The 19270-nt window shown below is 38.4% G+C and overlaps 1 long non-coding RNA gene across 1 annotated transcript in view; it reads left to right on the top strand.

The window, feature by feature from the left end:
* The first annotated feature begins 783 nt into the window (after positions 1 to 783).
* Positions 784 to 19270, top strand: part of LOC144512750 (uncharacterized) — a 120673-nt gene continuing 102186 nt past the window's right edge. Inside the window, exon 1 of the long non-coding RNA XR_013501033.1 lies at positions 784 to 1276. This is a non-coding gene — a long non-coding RNA (uncharacterized LOC144512750). The remainder of the gene's footprint in view (positions 1277 to 19270) is intronic.

Here is a 19270-nt window from a genome sequence, read left to right as displayed (position 1 = left end):
TTCACATACATCACAAAAAGGATGATAAAAAAGCAAATCCACATGAATAGCATGGACAATAAAATAAAAAATACTAAATAAAATAAAATAAAAAATAAAAAATCCACATGAATGTACTAAGGGATGTATAAGCATGAGATGCTTGCAGTGACAGGGCAGGAACTGACCCTGTGATTCAGTATGAGAGTGTGTGTCATGGTGGTAGTGCAAATAGGTCTAATAGTGCAAGGATAAAGTCTAGAGACCAGCATTAAATATGGACAATATAAGAGAATAATGTAAACATAGTAATATAAAAACTATAGCAGTGCAAGGATAAAGTTTAAAAAAGACAGCATTAAATATGGGCATAGGGCATTATAAGCATTAAGCATTAAATATGGGTATTATAAGGGAATAAAATAGACAGTAGGATAGACACAAATCAACAGTCAATATTAGAGGTTTGAAGTAATAGTGTTACAGCCATTGTTCAAGTATTAAGTTAGACCTCAGTCCATGCTGGGGGAAGGACGGAGCTAGGGGCTGTGCATATGGGCTAATATAGCCAGCGTAAGCAGTAAACAGTGGGCTTAGAATACATTGTGTTATTTAAATATAGAATACAATTCAACTTCAATATGGAAAACTGTATTTTCTTTACTTTTCTTTGTGTCTTATTAACCTGTCCCCATCTTTTACAGTTCCCTCAAATGAGTGAAACAGCGCCCCTGTGTTAGTGGTCAAAATAGGATATTACACTCTTGCCGAAATCTACGCCAGGTGAAAGTTTGCGTCCCTTGATTGAATAGTTAAGTAGCAAACAATCACACCCCTCTGTAAGGACTCTACGAAACTGTGAACGGAGACGTCGCTGGAAAAGAAACGTTGAAATGAATTGTTAACCACTTGCCATACTACAAACAACAGAAAGTCAACGACATCATTTGAAAGACGTAACCGGTAACGTTAGTTTTCAATTGGCAGTAACGTTAGCAGTAACGTGTTAGCTAACTAAGTTAGCTAGTTGTCCAGTGTTGCTAGCTAATGATGTAACATGCTAACTGTTACGCTAGCAGCGATACTGTCAACAAACAAACAAAATGATTGTCAAAGGAGAAGACTTCTGTCAACAAACAAACAAAAATGATTGTCAAAGGAGATTACTTCTGTCAACAAACAAAATGACTGTCAAAGGAGAAGACGTCTGTCAACAAACAAACAAAATGACTGTCAAAGCAGCAAGTTGCAGTTGGACATCAATGGACATCTCCATGAAATAAAGTAGACAACAAATGTAAGTCGGATAGCCTACACTGTCGTCTGTCTCTTTGCTCGCTAGTTTCTTTCCTGATGTTTAAATGTCCCGCTGTGGCTGCCTTTTTGTATTTCACTCCTTGCATTTTACTTGTTGATGTTTTGAAGGTTATTATGCCGCTGTGCATTTGAACAATGTGACATTTCTCCAGTTTTGCATTTGCAGTTGATTGAATGTGTGTAATGTGTGAATGGGCCTGTGCAGAAGGCCTGCTAGCTGCTTGTGAGGATTTCTTGGTTCTTGGTATGGTATTAAATCTCGGCTGAATAATGACTATTGAGCAAAGTAACTCTAGACCTTGTAGGCAGGGGCGGATCTAGAAAAATATTTATGGGGTGACGAGAGGGGGGCAGGACTTTTTGAGGGGTGGCAACATATGGCAGATGTGTGTGTATATATACTGAATTTAATCACAGTTTGATGATGAATAGTATGTACACACTACAAAAGGGCACAGGCTGCCATTTACAAACTCATACACACAAACTTAATCTCATGCAATCAATGTCTTGCATTTGAGGTTTCATGTGAAACAGTTCATATTAGGAATAAGTGACCATACAATGTGATCTCACTTAATAGGAGATAGAAGTATGATAGAAGTAAGGGGCATTATCACAGGAAAGGCATTAAGGTAAGACAGGTGATGAGGCAGATGTGTGAGAGGGGAAGCAAACTTTGTCAAAAGTTTTTGACTGTGTCAGAGAGGCAGCGTTGCAGGCAGCATTTGTACAAGAAGAAACTATACAAAGAAAAACTTACCCATGAAGATCTATGGACTGAGCTGTACTAAAGTGAGCATAAATACACTGGAAATAAATGGGTCACGGCACTCAAACAAGGTACTGGACATCGCTTTTATTGTTTACTCAGAACACACATTCTCCCCATTTGTCCCACAGTAACTTGAACAATTTTTTGACAGATAAGGTCTTTACTGAAAAAGTGATGCGAAATACAGTACAGTATATACAATATTCACAGCAGTTAAGGCGACATGAAAGGGACATTTCATGCATGTAAATATGAGCTACTGTATCAACAAATCAACAAAAAGGCTCACAGAGTTACAAAGGGTATGTTACATCAAAATCTCCACAAACCTGAAAAGAAGTCACATAAAAATACATTTTGCTCCCAGTCTGAAAAAATACAAAAACATTTTGTGAGTTGGTTCATACAGGCCGTTTCTGGACAATTTTATAACTGTATATACAAAAGAAGAAACATTGAAAACAACAATAACAACACTGCGTCATGTTCAGCAGGATTTACACCAGTGTCACATTTTAAATTTCTTTTTAAATTTTGTTTCTCACACTTTTGGTTTTATTAAAGGTTCTCAGTTGCCAAAACAAAGATATAAACACAGAAATGTAAAGTACAGATTCTGTTGAGATCATCATTTTAACAGCTTTGTAAAGGCTCACCAGTGAGCATAACATGAAGTTGTTATGCCTATAACAGCTGAATGTGGCGATTTCCATGTTGCTCAGCAAAACGCTTCACAAATAGTATCTAGATCTAATGCCCTTGTGCATTTTGATTCAATGCTGAGTACAGCCAAACTCGATAGTCTCTTTTCTGTCATAGTTGACCGCAAATAAGTCTTTATGAGCCTGAGAGATGAAAAACTTTGTTCACAGGATGCACTGCTCACAGCTAAAACAACCGCAATTTTACACAACCTGAACAACTCATAAAACACATCCTGGTATGGGTCCAAAAACTGAGTGAACTCCATTAGAGTGGTAGGACTCGCCTTTTCCCCCTTTTGTCTTTCTAGTACTCTCCTTGTCTGATGTAAATCGTTTTTGAGATCGTCAATATTTGAATCATAAGCTTCAGCCAATAACAGAACAGCCTCCTCTCTCAGAAAAGTTGGACTTGACAGATTTAGTGCCTGGACACCCTGCATAATGTTACAATTTGTGTTAGAAAATCTTCTTCCTATTTCTCCAATCATGTTATCCAGAACTGGATAGTACACAGAGACACAAAAAGTGTGTTTGCTATCTTGAACGACATGCTGTCCCAAGGTGGAGTGGATGACAGTATCCTGAAGCACCTTTGCTGTCTGTCTTGGCCTCTTTGGTTTTCGCTGAGTTGTATCAATGTTACTTCGTTGACATAAATCAAGTGTTTCACTCCACATTTCCTCAAAGAGGCTTGACTACGGTACTGGACCAGTGTCTCTTTAAGTGCTTCAATAAGTTCAACAGCCTTAGCATAGTCCACTGTTTTAGACTGGAACATGTCTGATAAAAATTATCACTTGGAGTCACTCAGGACCTTTCTGAACAGAACAAGAGATCCAGCAAATTTGAGCCAATATCCCTCTTGCTTCTACAGCTCTTTGTGGATGGTTCTCGGATGCAATCTCTTCAAGCACCTGTACTATTGCAGGCAACCTGTCCATAACATTGTGACATGCTATGTGCCTACAGGCCCAACGTGTATCACTTAGCTGTTGGAGTTCCCTTGGTGCACCATCAAACATCTCCCGCTGCACTTCCAGCCATTTATGTACATAAGACCCAGACATGAATACATACAGTCGTTCCAATAATGAGAAGAAGTTTCCTGCATCTGCAACATTTTTTACAGCGTCTACTATAACTAAGTTCAAGCAGTGTGCACTACAGTGAACATAGAAGGCATGTTTGGCTACTTCTTTTATTTTTGCTTGAACACCTGCTTTTGCATCCAGGTGTTCTGCCACTTCAAACTCCAGAAAGCTTTCATGAACCACACCATTGTAAAAATATCTCAGAACAAATGACATTTGCTCTTTTTTCTTAACATCTTTAGTTTCATCAACAATAACTGAAAACTACTTGCTCGTTTTAACTTCCTGGATGATTTCTTCTTTGACCATTGCAGCCAAGCACTCAAGTATTTCATTCTAAATTGTTTTACTCAAGCATTTTTAGGGCTGTAATCTCGACTAGACTAGTCGATTTATTGGTCGATACGTTTTTTTTTAAATTATTTTTTGCCGTGTTAATTTCATCAGGTGGAAAGCACTAATTGCTAACGGGGGTGTTTTCAGAGCACCCCGGTTTCACAGGTACCAGTCTGTCTTCAGAACACCCCCCTTGTTTTCACTTTTTGGATCAGCCCAACCCACTGGAGACCGAATGAAGAAAGTACTAGAAGGCCTTGGTCTGGTGGTTGGCTGAATATTTATTTAATCGTGAGCGTTTAATTTATAGTCAGTCCTCCTCTACCATGTCAAAGACATCGGCAGTGTGGCAGCATTTTACAAAAATCGATAATGGAAAAAAAGTCGAATGCAAAGTTTGCAAGCAACAGTTTACATATCACAGCTCAACTACAAACATGGCATATCACCTAAAAACAGTAAGCTAACTTTTTTGCGTTAGGTTGCCCCGTCTGTTTTGAGTAGGCTATATGAACATATCAGAATTGGCATATTCTAATGTTTTAGTCTAATAATCATTTTATAACTGCAGGCACACCGGCCTGCAACTACGGTAGCATCCCCCAGGGTTAGCCGCGAAGCTGAGCTCCTGTGTTCAGCCTCGCTCTGTGCAAGGACATGCACAGAGTTTGCCACCCCATGTCACCCCGGTAGATCCGGCCCTGCTTTTAGGCGATACTGTACAATGTGTACCATGCATACAGATAAGAGCAAGTACGTCATATATTTGATACATGCATTGATACTTTTTGTTGTGAACAAGAAGTTTTAGATATTTGAATGTTTAGTCATTATTAAGTACTGATCTGTACCTGTATCAAAGTATACGCTTTGTAGTACCGGCCTACTATATATCTTTGCATAAGAGACTTGTAAGTCACACATCTATGATATGTGCATTATTTTTTGATGGACGAACATCAACCTGTTGTTTCAAAGTTCTTCTGCTAAAATGAGCGCTTTGTGTTAATAGTTAATTTAACTGACCCCAGTCTGGCCCCTGTTGTTTAAATGGGCCAGAACCACCACTCAGTGGCAATACTTATTATTATAAAGTATAAAAAACACAATATACAAAATGTATTTGAGTAATGTGGCTAAACACCTAGTATTAGCCTTTTTAAACCCTGCAGAATTGTGATGTGTATGACTTGCGGTGTTTCTGTATTTGCTTGGGTTTTATTCAGTATTTCTTTATTCTATGTAGGTTTGTTGCAGAACTTTCTAAATGCTATGCATGTGTTGTCATATTGGTGAAGATGCGGTTTTTGTTGAGCTCTCTCAGTCATACTGATGAGCCAGTTGGTATTTTCTTACCTGTGTGAAAATGATCTAGAAGTCAGGCTAAGGAGGTGATATGGAGAGTGTAGTGAGGAACAAGGAGCTGAGGAAAAGAGGGAACTCTTGGTTGCATACTTAAAATGAATTACCTGTTTTGCACGGCCAGAATAGGAAAGAACAGCAAGGTAAAAGTTGTTGACTTTGAAGTCCTCCAGTAGCCTATTGTCTGCAGCTCCTTATCTTACTGGCCACTGTTGTCGAGTGCAGTTCTTGTAGCTGCTTCGTAGGTCCAATACGGCTGTAGGAAAGGGACCAGTAAACAGTGAGGCTTCTGTCTGTTTGAGAAGAAAATATAAATAGGGATGTTAAAACTCTCAACCACTGAGATTCACTTACAAGCATGTGATTATGTTTTATGGATTTACAGTGACATTTAGGTACAGTATTAGACATGACTTACAGTACCCTTTTATATTCACATTTGACATAATTTCAGCAAGGTACAGGAAGGCCATGATGCAGGCTATTGATGTCAGTGTGTAGGACACCAAGACAGAAAGTGGATATTTTATTAGGGATGCACCGAACCGACTTTTTCAGTCCCGATATCGATACCAGGGCTTTGTGTATCTGTCGATACCCGATACCGATCCGATACTGTTGTTGAATTAATAATACACTGTATACCTTTTGCACCTTATACCTTCCTTCCATCATGTGGAAGAGACTAATGGCACCAGACTTTCCTAACTAAACATTACTTTCCTAACTAAGACAAAATAACATAGATGTAATGTATTGAATTCTTATTTATTTATTTAAAAAACAATTGCATTCAAATCGAAAATATAATGTAATCAAACTTCTTAAAATGAATTTAAATAAATAACAATAATGGGCCTTTATATAGGTTTATAATGGCTTATTCTACTGTCAGGAGTACATTGAATATCACAAAAACATTTTAATGTCATGTTTACTAAAAGCTTTGATTACTCAAGGGTTTACTTGGCTCATCAACATACAATAACGTTATATGAAGGAGAATCCATGAAACAGTTACAGAATCTAAACTATTTTTTTTTCTGCAAACTGCAACGTAGTAAAATAAACTCAAATCGAATGAATACACATACAAACAACTTTAACATTGTTTCCCTTTCAAAACAAAATAGTTGTAAGCTAGTTGTATAAACACTACCTTGGCCACAGGTAAGTTATGTTGTAGTGTGGTTGTAGTGGGCGACTGAACGTAGCTCCGCTGTCAGCCTCCTTTGCTGTTTGAATAATGTTTGTAGGTTGGACGTATTTCAGCGAGGCAAGGCATCTTAAATCCAGTGTTTTAATCATTGCTCTGAACCCGTCTTTCTCAACGGTCTGTAGCGGGACCGTAGTTGGATTGCGTTCATAATGTTGCTCTGCTGCATGCTTGAAGTGACATGTCTTTAACGTTAGCACTGTAACGTCAGCACGGTAACGTTAGCACGGCCGAGTAACGTTAGAGCGACGGGCAACAACAGTGGCTAAATTATGTCAGATTTTTTAGAAACTAAAAACCTTGCAACAACAGACGGCTCCTCTCTTAAGCATACGTTGTTCTGGTGTATCTCCGGTCTTTCTTCATCCTCTAACTTTCTTCTCTGTTCTTGAATGTGCAGTAGTGACCGGAGCCTCTCCCAGCTTAACAGACTGTTATGCTACCTGGCTAGCTAGCAGCTAAAATGTTACCCAACATGCCGTTCGGCGGTGTAGCTACATTTGTAAATGTAAAATTATTAGTGTTAGAAACTGTTTAAGTCACAAATTGTTATGTGCTATGGTGTTTTCTCCTTTTAAAGAAAGTTAGTTATGGGTAGGGCTGTAATCAACCAAAGAAAATCTTGGTCGACTGAAGTCCTGAAATTTCGACTAAAAAATCAATTTAATTATAAATAAACATAAAAAACTAGTAGGCTATTTGCAGTATATTAAATCGTTTTTTAACCTAATTATTTTGCACTGAAATGACACACTCGAGTCTGTCTGTCTGTCAGCTCTGACAGCGTTGCATCATGTGCACCTGCGCAATATCATAGCCTATGATTTCCGAAAATAGTACTATGTCAACTAGTGATATCAGCACAACAACTGTTGAGGAATATGCAACATAATACTACACAATAATATACAATAAGACAATTGTTTTTGTCATATGTTATAATAACTGACAGACACTATCATTTCAGCAGCTCTGTGCATGTCCTTGCACAGAGCGAGGCTGAACATAGGAGCTCAGCTTCGCGGCTAACCCTGGGGGATGCTACCGTAGTTGCGTTTTTAGGTGATATGCCATGTTTGTAGTTGAGTTGTGATATGCAAACTGTTGCTTGCAAACTTTGCATTCGACTTTTTTTCCATTATCTATTTTTATAAAATGCTGCCACACTGCCGATGTCTTTGACATGGTAGACGAAATTAAACAAATAAATGAAACGCTCACGATTAAATAAATATTCAGCAAACCACCAGACCAAGGCCTTCTAGTATCGACCAATAAATCGACTAGTCGACTGGGAGATTACAGCCCTAGTTGTGGGTTATTAATTGTTGTGTTATAAAGTTACGACCATGAGTGAGAAGGGTACGCAGTTAACAGGGGTCCCAGTGCTGCAACGGAGAAAAAAAAAAAAAAGAAAAAAAATTGATCGGCCCGTGGATCTGTTAATTTTTCCGATCCCCGATCCAGCTATTTTGTCAATGTCGGGGCCGATATCCGATCTTAATATCGGATCGGTGCACCCCTATATTTTATATGACAGTGTTTCAGCCAACTGCCGTATGTTGGAGATGAGACACCTATTGTACACATGTACAGTAGTAATTGTAAAGCCTCTATTAAGGTTTTATATATATATATATTTTTTAATCTGATCTCCACACATACATTTGTGATGTTTCACAATGCATTACTGACAGTTTGATGGCTTCCATGTTAGATGTCTGCTATCAATGCAATCAATATCATCACATGGCTAAATTGCCTACAGGTTTTGGCAGGACACCAGTGAAAAGCATTATTCCCATAACAACAGAGGAGAAAGGAGTCTTTGTGGAGTTGTCCTTACTAAATTGACAAGGCCTTTTACAGCCTTTGATACAGGGCTGGCTGCCTTACACAATGGAAGGCCTATAAATTTGCAGATGTCGTCTGGAAAGCTCAAATGTCAACGCTTTTCACAACGGCACCAGGGCCCTGCAAGAGGAATAATTGATTGATTCACCTTTTGTCTAGAGCCAAATATTCATCCAGGAGGACAAAAACAGGAGGCAAAGCAAAAGATGAAAGAGCATCTTCTACAGTCAACGTTTGAGGCTATTCATCTTTTTTCTAAGAATAATAGTTTTTTTCCTCCATATTTTGCTGTGTACAGTACCTCTTGTTTTAACTTTTGTGATAAAAGATTGTACTAGTTACACAGCTATATCTGTACCACAACCATAAGCTATTGTAGCACCAAAACCACTGAGTGTACTGTATTGAGCAAGGGTGTGTTTTATTTCTTATTCATTCAACTTTTCATTTGTGAGAGCGTATTTCTTCGTTACAAAATCTGGGATACGTGTGTGCTTGGACTAAAGAGTGGGAAAGCGTTGGGGGGTTTAGCATCTGGCCTGCTAGATGGGAGGATATCTCTTCAACCACCAAAACCAAGTAAATCTTTGCTTCATTTATCATTTGTGATAGCTGAAAATATAAACTTCTGTTTCTGGGAAATGCACCTGAGTAGGGTGTAACATTTTTGACCTAAAAGAAAGTATAAAGCAAAGTTTGAGTTGCGTCTAGTCCATCCACAGAGGAATTTTGGCACATATTTTTAAACACAGTGATTTAATGACATTTATAAAATGTAAAAGTACTTACGTTAAGATCAGCCCCAGATCTGAGAAGCAATCATGAATTCTGCCAGCATCTCTACACACTCCTAGAGGTCTGCAAAATTGTAATTGTGAAATGGACACACACACACACACACACACACACACACACGCACACACACACACACACACACACACACACACGCACACACGCACACACGCACACACGCGCACACACACACACACACACACACACCCACACACACTATTGACAGCCCCATTGTAGATTAAATGACAGTGAGTCACTGGAGTTGTATTGTTTTTGGCAGTGAACCCCAACAGGTGTCTCTGTTTTGTGAAGGGTACTCCACAGCACACACACATCCAAACTCCTCTGGAGCTGTACAGTACCTTTTTGTCTCTTCACTGAGTTCAATAGCTAGTGATAATTTAGATTTGACTTGTATTGTTGCATTGTGGCTCCCTCGTCTTCTCTCTCTCTTTCCCTTCAAAGCCTAGCCATGGATTTTCAGCCTCTGCAATTTTCCTCTCCAATAGCAGAAAAGAGCAAAAGAAAGCGATGACAAAGACAACACAGGACTCCTCTCTTCCCTGGCCCCTGTTATTGTACAAAATAGCCAAGCAATAGTTGTTTTTGTCATTGGTCCTAAAAGCCCATTTGACGTCGGCACTGAAAAGAAAGTAATAAAGAAACCTTTTCAGTTTCGTTGAATGAGCGAGAGAAGAAGGAATGAATCCCTTTGGGATGTTGCGCCCAGAGAGGCCTTTTTATTGTCTTTGCTCTGGTAATCAAATGGAGCTGAAATGAAAATGGAGTTTTCTATGAAAATAGGGGCCTTTGTTGGCTTTGGAAGGCTAGTAATTCATAAACAATAAGCCGGCTCCTTTTGTTTGGGTTATAATATATTCCTGCTGCTCTGAAAGAGGTCTCTCTACGCACGTGCACGCACATGCGCACGCACACACACACACACACATTGAAGCCAGGGTAAAAGCCAAGGCGAGGCAGCAATGGAAGAGAGAATATAAAAGGAGGCAGAGAGGCAGGCTTTCCATTCATCCTCCTGCCTGAGAGATGGCAGGATGCTCGACTCCTCAACTCTCCATCCTTCACCTCTCTTTTTCTGTCCTCTTCATCAACCTCTTCCTCTCTGTTATGACATCCTCTCACATCTCTTAGTCTTTTTTCCCTGCAAAAGTCAAACTTCAATGATGATGTTTTCGCCAGCCAACAGGTGTGTATGGATTACTTTTCCCTTTTTCCGAGGAAAGGAAGGAGTTCTCCTTCATTCAGAAGATTATGGATTATATGAAATGATCAAAGCACCTCTGATTTACCTTTTTTTTCTCATGCCATCTCTGGTTTTTGAATTTGCTACTAAATATTGGAGGATGAGAAGAAAATGAAGACAGAGGAAGACAAGTGATGCAGGTCGTGAGAAAACTTGCAACATCAGCAGGATGATGGGATGACACCAAAGTCTCACTGAGACATGGGACATTTTACTGTTCTAACTTCAGTGAAGCAACACTTCAGTATGTGGAGAGTAATTTGTCTGCACAGCTTAACCCAGAGAGAGGACAACAATATGGATGTTTTGCACCCAATACAATGACAGCTGATATTACTGGATTTTATGGACGTTTATGTCATCGAATGGGACAATTTACAGTACATGCCTGTACTACATAAAAAAAGGAATATAACTTAATATTTACACCTAAATGATGTGCTAATGACAGGATCTCCGAACAACATCATCTCCTCCTGCTGTCTGGAAATCAACTTGGTGAATGTGTAGACACAACCTCCATCAGAAGACACTGAACCACTTGTACTGTCATACTTTGCACCCTCTGGAACAAATGAACTTTGCGGATTAGAACTGTGGACATTTAAATGCAAAGATATATGGATTTTTACATAAATATGGATTTGGATTCAGCCAGTATGATGTAAGTGCAGCATTTTGCTTATTTCATGCTGTATACTTTATACAGGATTATATTTCATCATTTTACTTTCAGTCTTTTGTACCCAGAGAGAGTGAAAGAGAGACTCTTTTTCTTCAGTTGTCCACTATGGAAAGTGAAATGTCTTTAAGCTGAGATGATCACAAAAATGTTGGTTGCCAAATGCAAATTCCATGGGACCACGGACATTTTTATTTTAACCTTGGCAAAAAAAACAAGCGTTATTGTTCGAGTTCATCATGGTTCATCATCTGTGTCCCATGATGAACTCCAACAATACTGCTTGTTTTGTTTTAGCAGATCTACGTGCAGCTATTTGCTTCCTCACGGAGCCACTCTTCAGGCATGTGACATATGGTGCTATGTGGGCGTGTCTTTGAATGAGTTGGCAGGGGGGCAGTTAGACCCTTATTAATACAGAACTTATGGCAAAGACAGTTTCTCTGCTGCCTCCACCCCTCTCATAATCTAACTTCTCACAGAAAATACAAAGCTACATATTTCTAACTTTTTAGTAGTTTGCTTTATTTACAACATAAGCTCCTGCAGCATTATAGCCAACAGAGGAAGCTTAATCCACACAGACAGAAAAATAAACCAGACGGGCCTCTTCCAGGGGTTGATGAGAGACTCTGAACTCTAAGTCAGTAAACAAGGAATAAACAGCAATGGGAGGATACCTTGAACTATGCTATCTTTCAATTTTCCTGCAAGTTTACATTATTACCCACATGCCTTTCTAAGTCAAGTAAAGTCACAGCCTGGTGAATGGGAAAGATACAGAGGGAGAGACCACTACAAAATATTTACTGAACAAAAAATGTTCAAGTTTTAAGTTAATAAATCCAAAAATAAAAAACTGCATGGCTGAGTGAAATGGACAATTTAAATGTAAGGGTAGAAATATAAAACTAAACCAAGGGTGAAAGTGCTCTAATAGCACTAATATTACAGCAGCATGGGTAATGATGACACAGACTTTGAACTTAATAAGAGTATTTATAATGTTCCTGGGTTGTTTTTACTGTAACTTTACTAAAATTAGGCCTAACAAACTTACACTCCTTGTCCTTTTTAATTAGAATTAATTAATTAATTTGTCATTCATGGTCTGCTTTACATGGCATTGGCACTAACAATGGGCTAGTTACTGTTACAAGTGCAGCTGTACTCAGTTATATCAGTTGGTCGAGCAGGTCATCTTTTTTACCTTATTCTGTGAAGACTTGACCGAATCAATGGCATTTCATAATCAAGCCACAACTGTAGTGATAATGTATCAAAGTGCTACTACTTGTAATTTATGTTAGAAAAGGATGCATTTATGTGATAGTGATGTGATAGTATTTATGCCTGACAAATCAAAAAAGCTTTCTGTCAGTTTCTCTTTCTGAATCTTTCTACTAGAAGACTGATGATCAGAGGCTGAATGGGGTGAACGTACAAACTTTCTCTATGTTTTGCTGTTGCATTGTTAGAAAAAAAATGTGTTTGATACCTCTGACAGTCTGGTATCCTGCGGAACACTTGAGTTAAAGTTATGTTTTCTGCATCATGATGAGAAAGTCAGCTACGGAACTGGCTCTATATATATTTTTATTGGCTTAGTTTTGGTGTTTGTTATAAAATTGTTATGAAACAGTTTATAAGAGCATGTTGGTTGATGTGCCCAGCTGTGGTCCCATTTAATGGCTGGTTCTGCTTGTGGTGGAAATGTTCTAGACGTTATCGTCTGGTTACAAAAGGTATGATGTTCAACAAAGGGCCACTTACTGTAATTGCTGCATCTCTACAATCCTTTGCCATTCCTTATTCTAGCCTCATTTAAGTAGCCTACATAATAACTTGCTTTTTCAAATGGTTGTATGTCTGTCTGACATTCGCTACTTGGGAAAACAGCAATTTACTTACGTAAGAGAAGAGCGATATATATATATATATATATCTGAAACCTTAGATATCCTGATGGCTTCTGTCTCATGTTTTCTTCTGCAACCATCTTTGAGGTCACTGCAGGTCATTGATTTAAAGCAGCCAGTTTGATGTTCTTCTGTGCAACATCATAATTTCATGATGAAAAACAGGCTTTCTTCATCTTTTTCTTTCTCCAATCGGTGTCTGTTTTATGATGCTGCATTTTAGTCATTCTGTTTTTGACTTCTTTTAGTAAATCAAGTATCAGAATAACATAGCTGATATGTAGTTCATCGTTTCTCCATCAGGACTGAGTTCCTGCTGGTGGAGGTCTTCTCTGTTCAGCTCTGCTCATGTGTTTATTTCAAATGCACCTGAATCTTAAAACACATCCTTTCCTGTGGAAGTTTTAACGACTGTTGTGACAGTCTTAAAACACTTTATTTCTCTAGGATGTTACTCTCTTATGTACAATGATGCATGGTAGTTTTGCTGCAATCTTATACATCAAACAGCATAACTTTGGTCCTCAGTGACAAAGGTTTGAGTCTTAAATGCCTTTTGAGTGAAGAATATACATCATCTGTTGCTAAAGTGGGAGACAGAACTTGCAAGACACTGTCTGGTGGAAGCTTTAGATGCAGTTTGCTGATACATATGGACTTATTAGATCATTTAAAGTCATGTATTAGCCTATACTGTCTTCAGTGGTAATAGTAAATAAAATCCTAGATGAAAACGAATGGATAGAACAAATTGATTTGACTCACGTTAATGATGTGCTTGTAAAGATGAAGAGGAAATGCTGCAGTCCCGATTTAACCACTGGATGGCAGCACAGTCTAACAAACAGAAACTCAGCAATATTGGTGCCACCATGCAAGTCACAATTGACTTTCATCTTCACTTCTCTTAGTGGCTGACAGGTTATTCCACAGATCATCTTTCTTGATTTAATCCGATGCATTTAAATGAAATTCACAAGTATGATTTAGTTATCTTGTACATGACAACATAGTTCTTTGCCTACTTCAGTAGCTCGTGCCTTTGACTGCAGTGAAGAATTAAGTCACCTTTTTGTGGCCGACGCACTAATTTAACAAAATACTACCCGTGAAAATGTCATAAACCTTAAATATAACTACTTATGAACCATTTTCTGCAAATTGACAGTTGGGCAAAACCATCAGCAGTGCAGGCATAAATACAGTTAAATAAATGACTGTTACTCATCTGTAAGGGGTCTGGTCTCCATAGTTGATCTTACACCTGTAATTTAGAAAACCAAAACACTTCATTATAGTACTCCAAGTTTCATCTGATCCAGATAACTTGCCTTGAGAAAGTGATGGGCGTAAAGTACATGAAGGGCAGGATAACTCTCTGGAGTCCTCTTTTCTCTAGTGTAGAAACTCTCCACTAGAGGGAGCTTGATATCCACCTTAAAACTGTTGATTTAAACCTCGGAGAGGCCACTGAAGCCTTGACAACTATAGTCCCCTGTGGAATTAAACTCTTGACTCCAGACACTAACTGACCTTTTTCCCAAAAAATCAAAGCCTACTGATTTGTCTCATGTGATTATCTGTCCCACTTTACTGTATCAGTTGTTGTTTGTCTAACAGGCAGTGCAATGTGGGAAACAGCTGAAGGACTAATAATGTCACATCAGGAGGATGTGTGATATATGAGAAACAGCTATACTACCAAAATACTACTTTCACTTGCTGTAGTTTAATAATTAAATTAACCGTAGTTTGATATTTAATTTGAGAAAAGAATTCCTTTTCATGTGGCTATGAAAGATCACATTTGATTGGTTTAAAAGTATGTTTTAAGCTTTAACTGATATGTGCTGGGCCCAGGCTGCATGCCTAGTGGCACTCATGACTCTTTCCAGGACAAGCCTGGGCCCTGTGTATTCAATTCTTCGTCAATCAATGTTGTGATAGGTAATAGAAAAAGAATGGTGAATCCGCTAAGTAAGAAAAAGAAGCACTTAACTGCCAACTTAGCAAATTTAGCATCCATTCCTCATCAGCCACAGCCTGTCCCAAAAAACGAGACCGATAATTATTTTAACACACTAACATTAGCCTTACTAAACGTCAGGTCTTTGGCGGGTAAATCATTTTTAATCAATGATTTTAAGCACAATCTTGACCTTATGTTTTTAACTGAAACCTGGTTAGACTATAACAACAGTGATGCTGTTCTTATAGAGCCTAACTTCAATTTTATGAGTGAGAATAGAGTGAATAAGAAAGGAGGTAGAGTCGCCATTTTGTTTAATGACTCGTTCCAATGTACTCAAATATCTTATGGAAACTTTGCTTCTTTTGAATATGTGGCTCTTCAGCTAAGGGCCCAGTCTCAACCTATATTTCTAATTATCTACAGGCCACCTAAATACTGTGCATCCTTCTTTGACGACTTTAGTGAACTGCTGTCTATAATCTGTATTAACTTTGACTGTGTAGTTATTGCTGGTGATTTCAACATTCATGTTGACAACCCCCAGGATAGAGGGACCAAAGAACTGTGTTGTATTTTTGAGAACTATGGACTGACTCAGCATGTGACAGAGCCCACACACAACAAGGGGCACACTCTGGACTTGATTATCTCGAAGGGTTTGAACATTTCCAAGGTTGTGGTGACTGATGCTGCTCTCTCTGATCATTCCTGTGTTTTCTTTAATGGCACTATCTCTCTGCACGAAAGTGTCCAAAAAATGGTATATCACTGACAACACCAGTGAAACATTCATTCAGCTTTTCTCGTCCACACCCACCCTCTCAGGGGTCTCAGTCACTGAGCTTGTAGACAATTTCAATTGTAAAATTACAAATGTTATTGATGCCATTGCTCCCATTAAGGTAAAAACTGTCTCTGATAAGACAAGATCTCCATGAAGAAATGAAGAACAGAAAAAAGAGTGTCAAACGCAGGTGGCGAGAAACTAATCTCCAGGTCCACTACAACACCTATAAAGAGAGACTTCGCATTTATAATTGGAAACTGACAACCTGATCTGATTTATAAATTCTGATTGAATTTTGGCTAATTTTGACATAAAGATATGATAACCTGATACTTCAAAATGTCCACAAACCTTTTTTTAACCAAGTAACAAGGCCTACAAACCCCATACATCAATGCTCTTATTTCCTCAAAGTGCATCAACCTAGAGAATGATATTAATTAAGAAATGTTCTCACCGTAGTGGTGGTAACTTTCTTTTTTTAATTCTACAATTTGCAGTAACTAAACTGCTGTAAGATATGAATCGTGGTTTCTGGACTGTAAACGCAGAAATATCCTGAACTGCATGGGACTGCATGTTTTTCCAGAAGTGGAGAGAATAAAATATGAATATGCAGATATTACTTCCTCACACTATGTGGGCATTATGCCATTTCTTCAGCTGTTATTTAGACTAAACTGTACCATAATGGCCAAACAAGCTTGAGTGGAATAAAGACTGCCATTATGTGAGCTCAGAGTCTCGACCTGTTGATGCGGCATAGCTTCACTTTTCAAATGTGAATAGATAGTTCCATTGTGTTTTTCACTCCTTACAGAGACTAGGGTTAACTGGGTGTAAAGACGGGAGGAGAAAAAACAAGATGCTAGATTGGGCTGTTGCCCAAGATGTTGCAGGGAAAGTCTGAGCTGTGACTCCATTTATGTGGCGGTAAACTCAACAATAGTTTTGCATTATTAACCTTTTGCAGTTAGAACTCGTTAGATTAGCTATCGAGAAAATCACTGCACTATAGAAATGTTTACTTGTAACATCATCTCCATTTAGTTATAGCAGATCAGAAACAAAAAACATCAAAACTAGAAGATAAGTTAATGCAAGTTTTATTCAAATTCAATTGAAGGATGATGAAAGTTTTTGTAGAATAAAGCTACATGGTAAGACTTTAGTTTTAAATTTTGACAACAGTTAATCCAATAAACTATTATCCCACACCTGAAGGCCTTCAATGGCCAATGACAAAAAATAATGAAAAAATACATAATAAGGACATAATGTATTAAAAGCTGTTGCATCTTTCTGTCCAAATACAAGGTATGGAATTTTTGTGTTGCGGTCAAGCCAGCCAACAAAAGTTAGTACTTTTGCATTCAACTGTGCACCAGAATCATCAACAATAGTAAAATTGGTTGTACAGGAATAAATCACGTTAGAGCCTGCGTCGTTATACACTGAATATAAAAAAGATTCACTCTTGAGTCTATGTTCCTACAGGTGCAAGTTTATTATCGCCACTCCGCATTCCTTGCTCTGCTTCACTTGGTTTATACTTACTGCTGACTTTAAGGCTTAAAATGGCCGTGCTCCAACATATATCACTGATTTGTCGACCCTTAATGTGCTTGGTTGATGGGGCTCTGCTGGTTATTCTTAGGTCTCGGCTGGTGACTAATAGTGCATTTGCAGTTAAAGTCCCTATACTAGGGATGTAACGATGCATTGTGAATCGGTTAACAATCGATTTAAATGTGTAAAGATTTCAACCTGTTGAGATAAAAAATTAATCGGGATGCAATTTTTAAACAGCCCAGGGCGTGACGCTAGCTAACATTACACAGCAAGTAACGTTAGCTTGCTGTTAGCTAGTAATGTTAGCTGGCTTAAACGCAGTAAAAATATTGACAGCTAAACGGTGTTAAGTGTGGCTGTGTTTCTCTGGAAAGAATTCCAATACAGGGACGTACAACAGTCTGCAGCTAAAGACACAGAGACGGGACGTGTGCTGCGTTTGAGTACGGCTCCGTTGCATTCAGTGTTGTTGTAAAATACCCTTCTGCCATCTAGTGTTTCTTCTTTTTGTTGTTTAACAGCAAATGCATGGAAATAAAAGTTGTTCTTATAGCACAGGCATTTCCCCAGTGTGGGATTAATAAAGTCTATCTTATCTTGTTATTATTACATTACAATAAAGAAGCCTTTTCTTTAACTTTTAATTTTTTGTCATTTAAGATAACATACTATTTTTAGTTGCACTTTTGATAAGAGGACACATCTGCTGTTTTGCAGTTTATGTAAATAAAGGAATATGTTTCAGTCATTTCATTCTGTTGAAAAAAATTGTGAGAAAAACGTATTGTGAACTTCGTAACTTCGAAAATCGTGAATCGTATCAAATTGTGAGTTGAGTGTATCGTTACATCCCTACCCTAGTGTGGCTATCACCAGACCAAGCTCAATCTTGCTCAAAACAGATTGAACATTAGTCTGGGGAGTCTGCTCTGGATTTTCTACTGCACAAGAGGCGTGATCAACGAGCATAGTTCAAATGACTCTGTACGCAATTGGATAGTCCTTCAACCAATCAGACCAATGATCCGGGTGACGTAGCAGCAACAGCGGCATCAACGGGTTGCTGCGCTTTGGTGCCCGCCATGTTGAATGTAAACAAAAAGCTGCTTGGTCGCTTTTCTATCATCATCGTGTTAAACCTGCTAATAGCGCGCCAGGTGGATAAGCCAGTTTGTGATTGGTCCCCACAGATTTGTAACGGAAGCAGGATAGAAAAATGTACAGGTTTCCAGCCTGAGCTGCAGGGCGAAATCAAATTGCCGGCAGGTTGGGCTGGGTTTACCCAGTCTATCCCTACCCTATAATATTCTTGGACATCTTCTCTTCTTCTCATTCTTTTATAAGAAAGTCTTGGTGAAATAAAATACATCTTTACTAATTTTACCCCTCCATTCTTGCCATTTTATATTTTCATCAACTTTCTTTGCCTTTTGCGTTTGCTTTTTCCGTTTGTTTTGTTTTCTTGTAAAACATTGTTACTTAGTTGAGAAAAGTGCTATTTCTAAAGAAATAAGGTGATTATTTTATTATAGTTGCTTCTTGATACAGAAGAAAGAAAATAGAAATCGGTTCATGATCCCAATGATGTCCCTATCTGCAGAATGTCATTTTTTCCATCTTAAATTACTTTTGGGATTTGCAGAGAAAA

The sequence above is a fragment of the Sander vitreus genome, chromosome 24 (genome assembly GCF_031162955.1).
Source record: "Sander vitreus isolate 19-12246 chromosome 24, sanVit1, whole genome shotgun sequence".
NCBI lineage: Eukaryota > Metazoa > Chordata > Actinopteri > Perciformes > Percidae > Sander > Sander vitreus.
The sequence above is the reverse complement of the archived record's forward strand: the minus strand, read 5'-3'. Positions and strand labels throughout refer to the sequence as shown.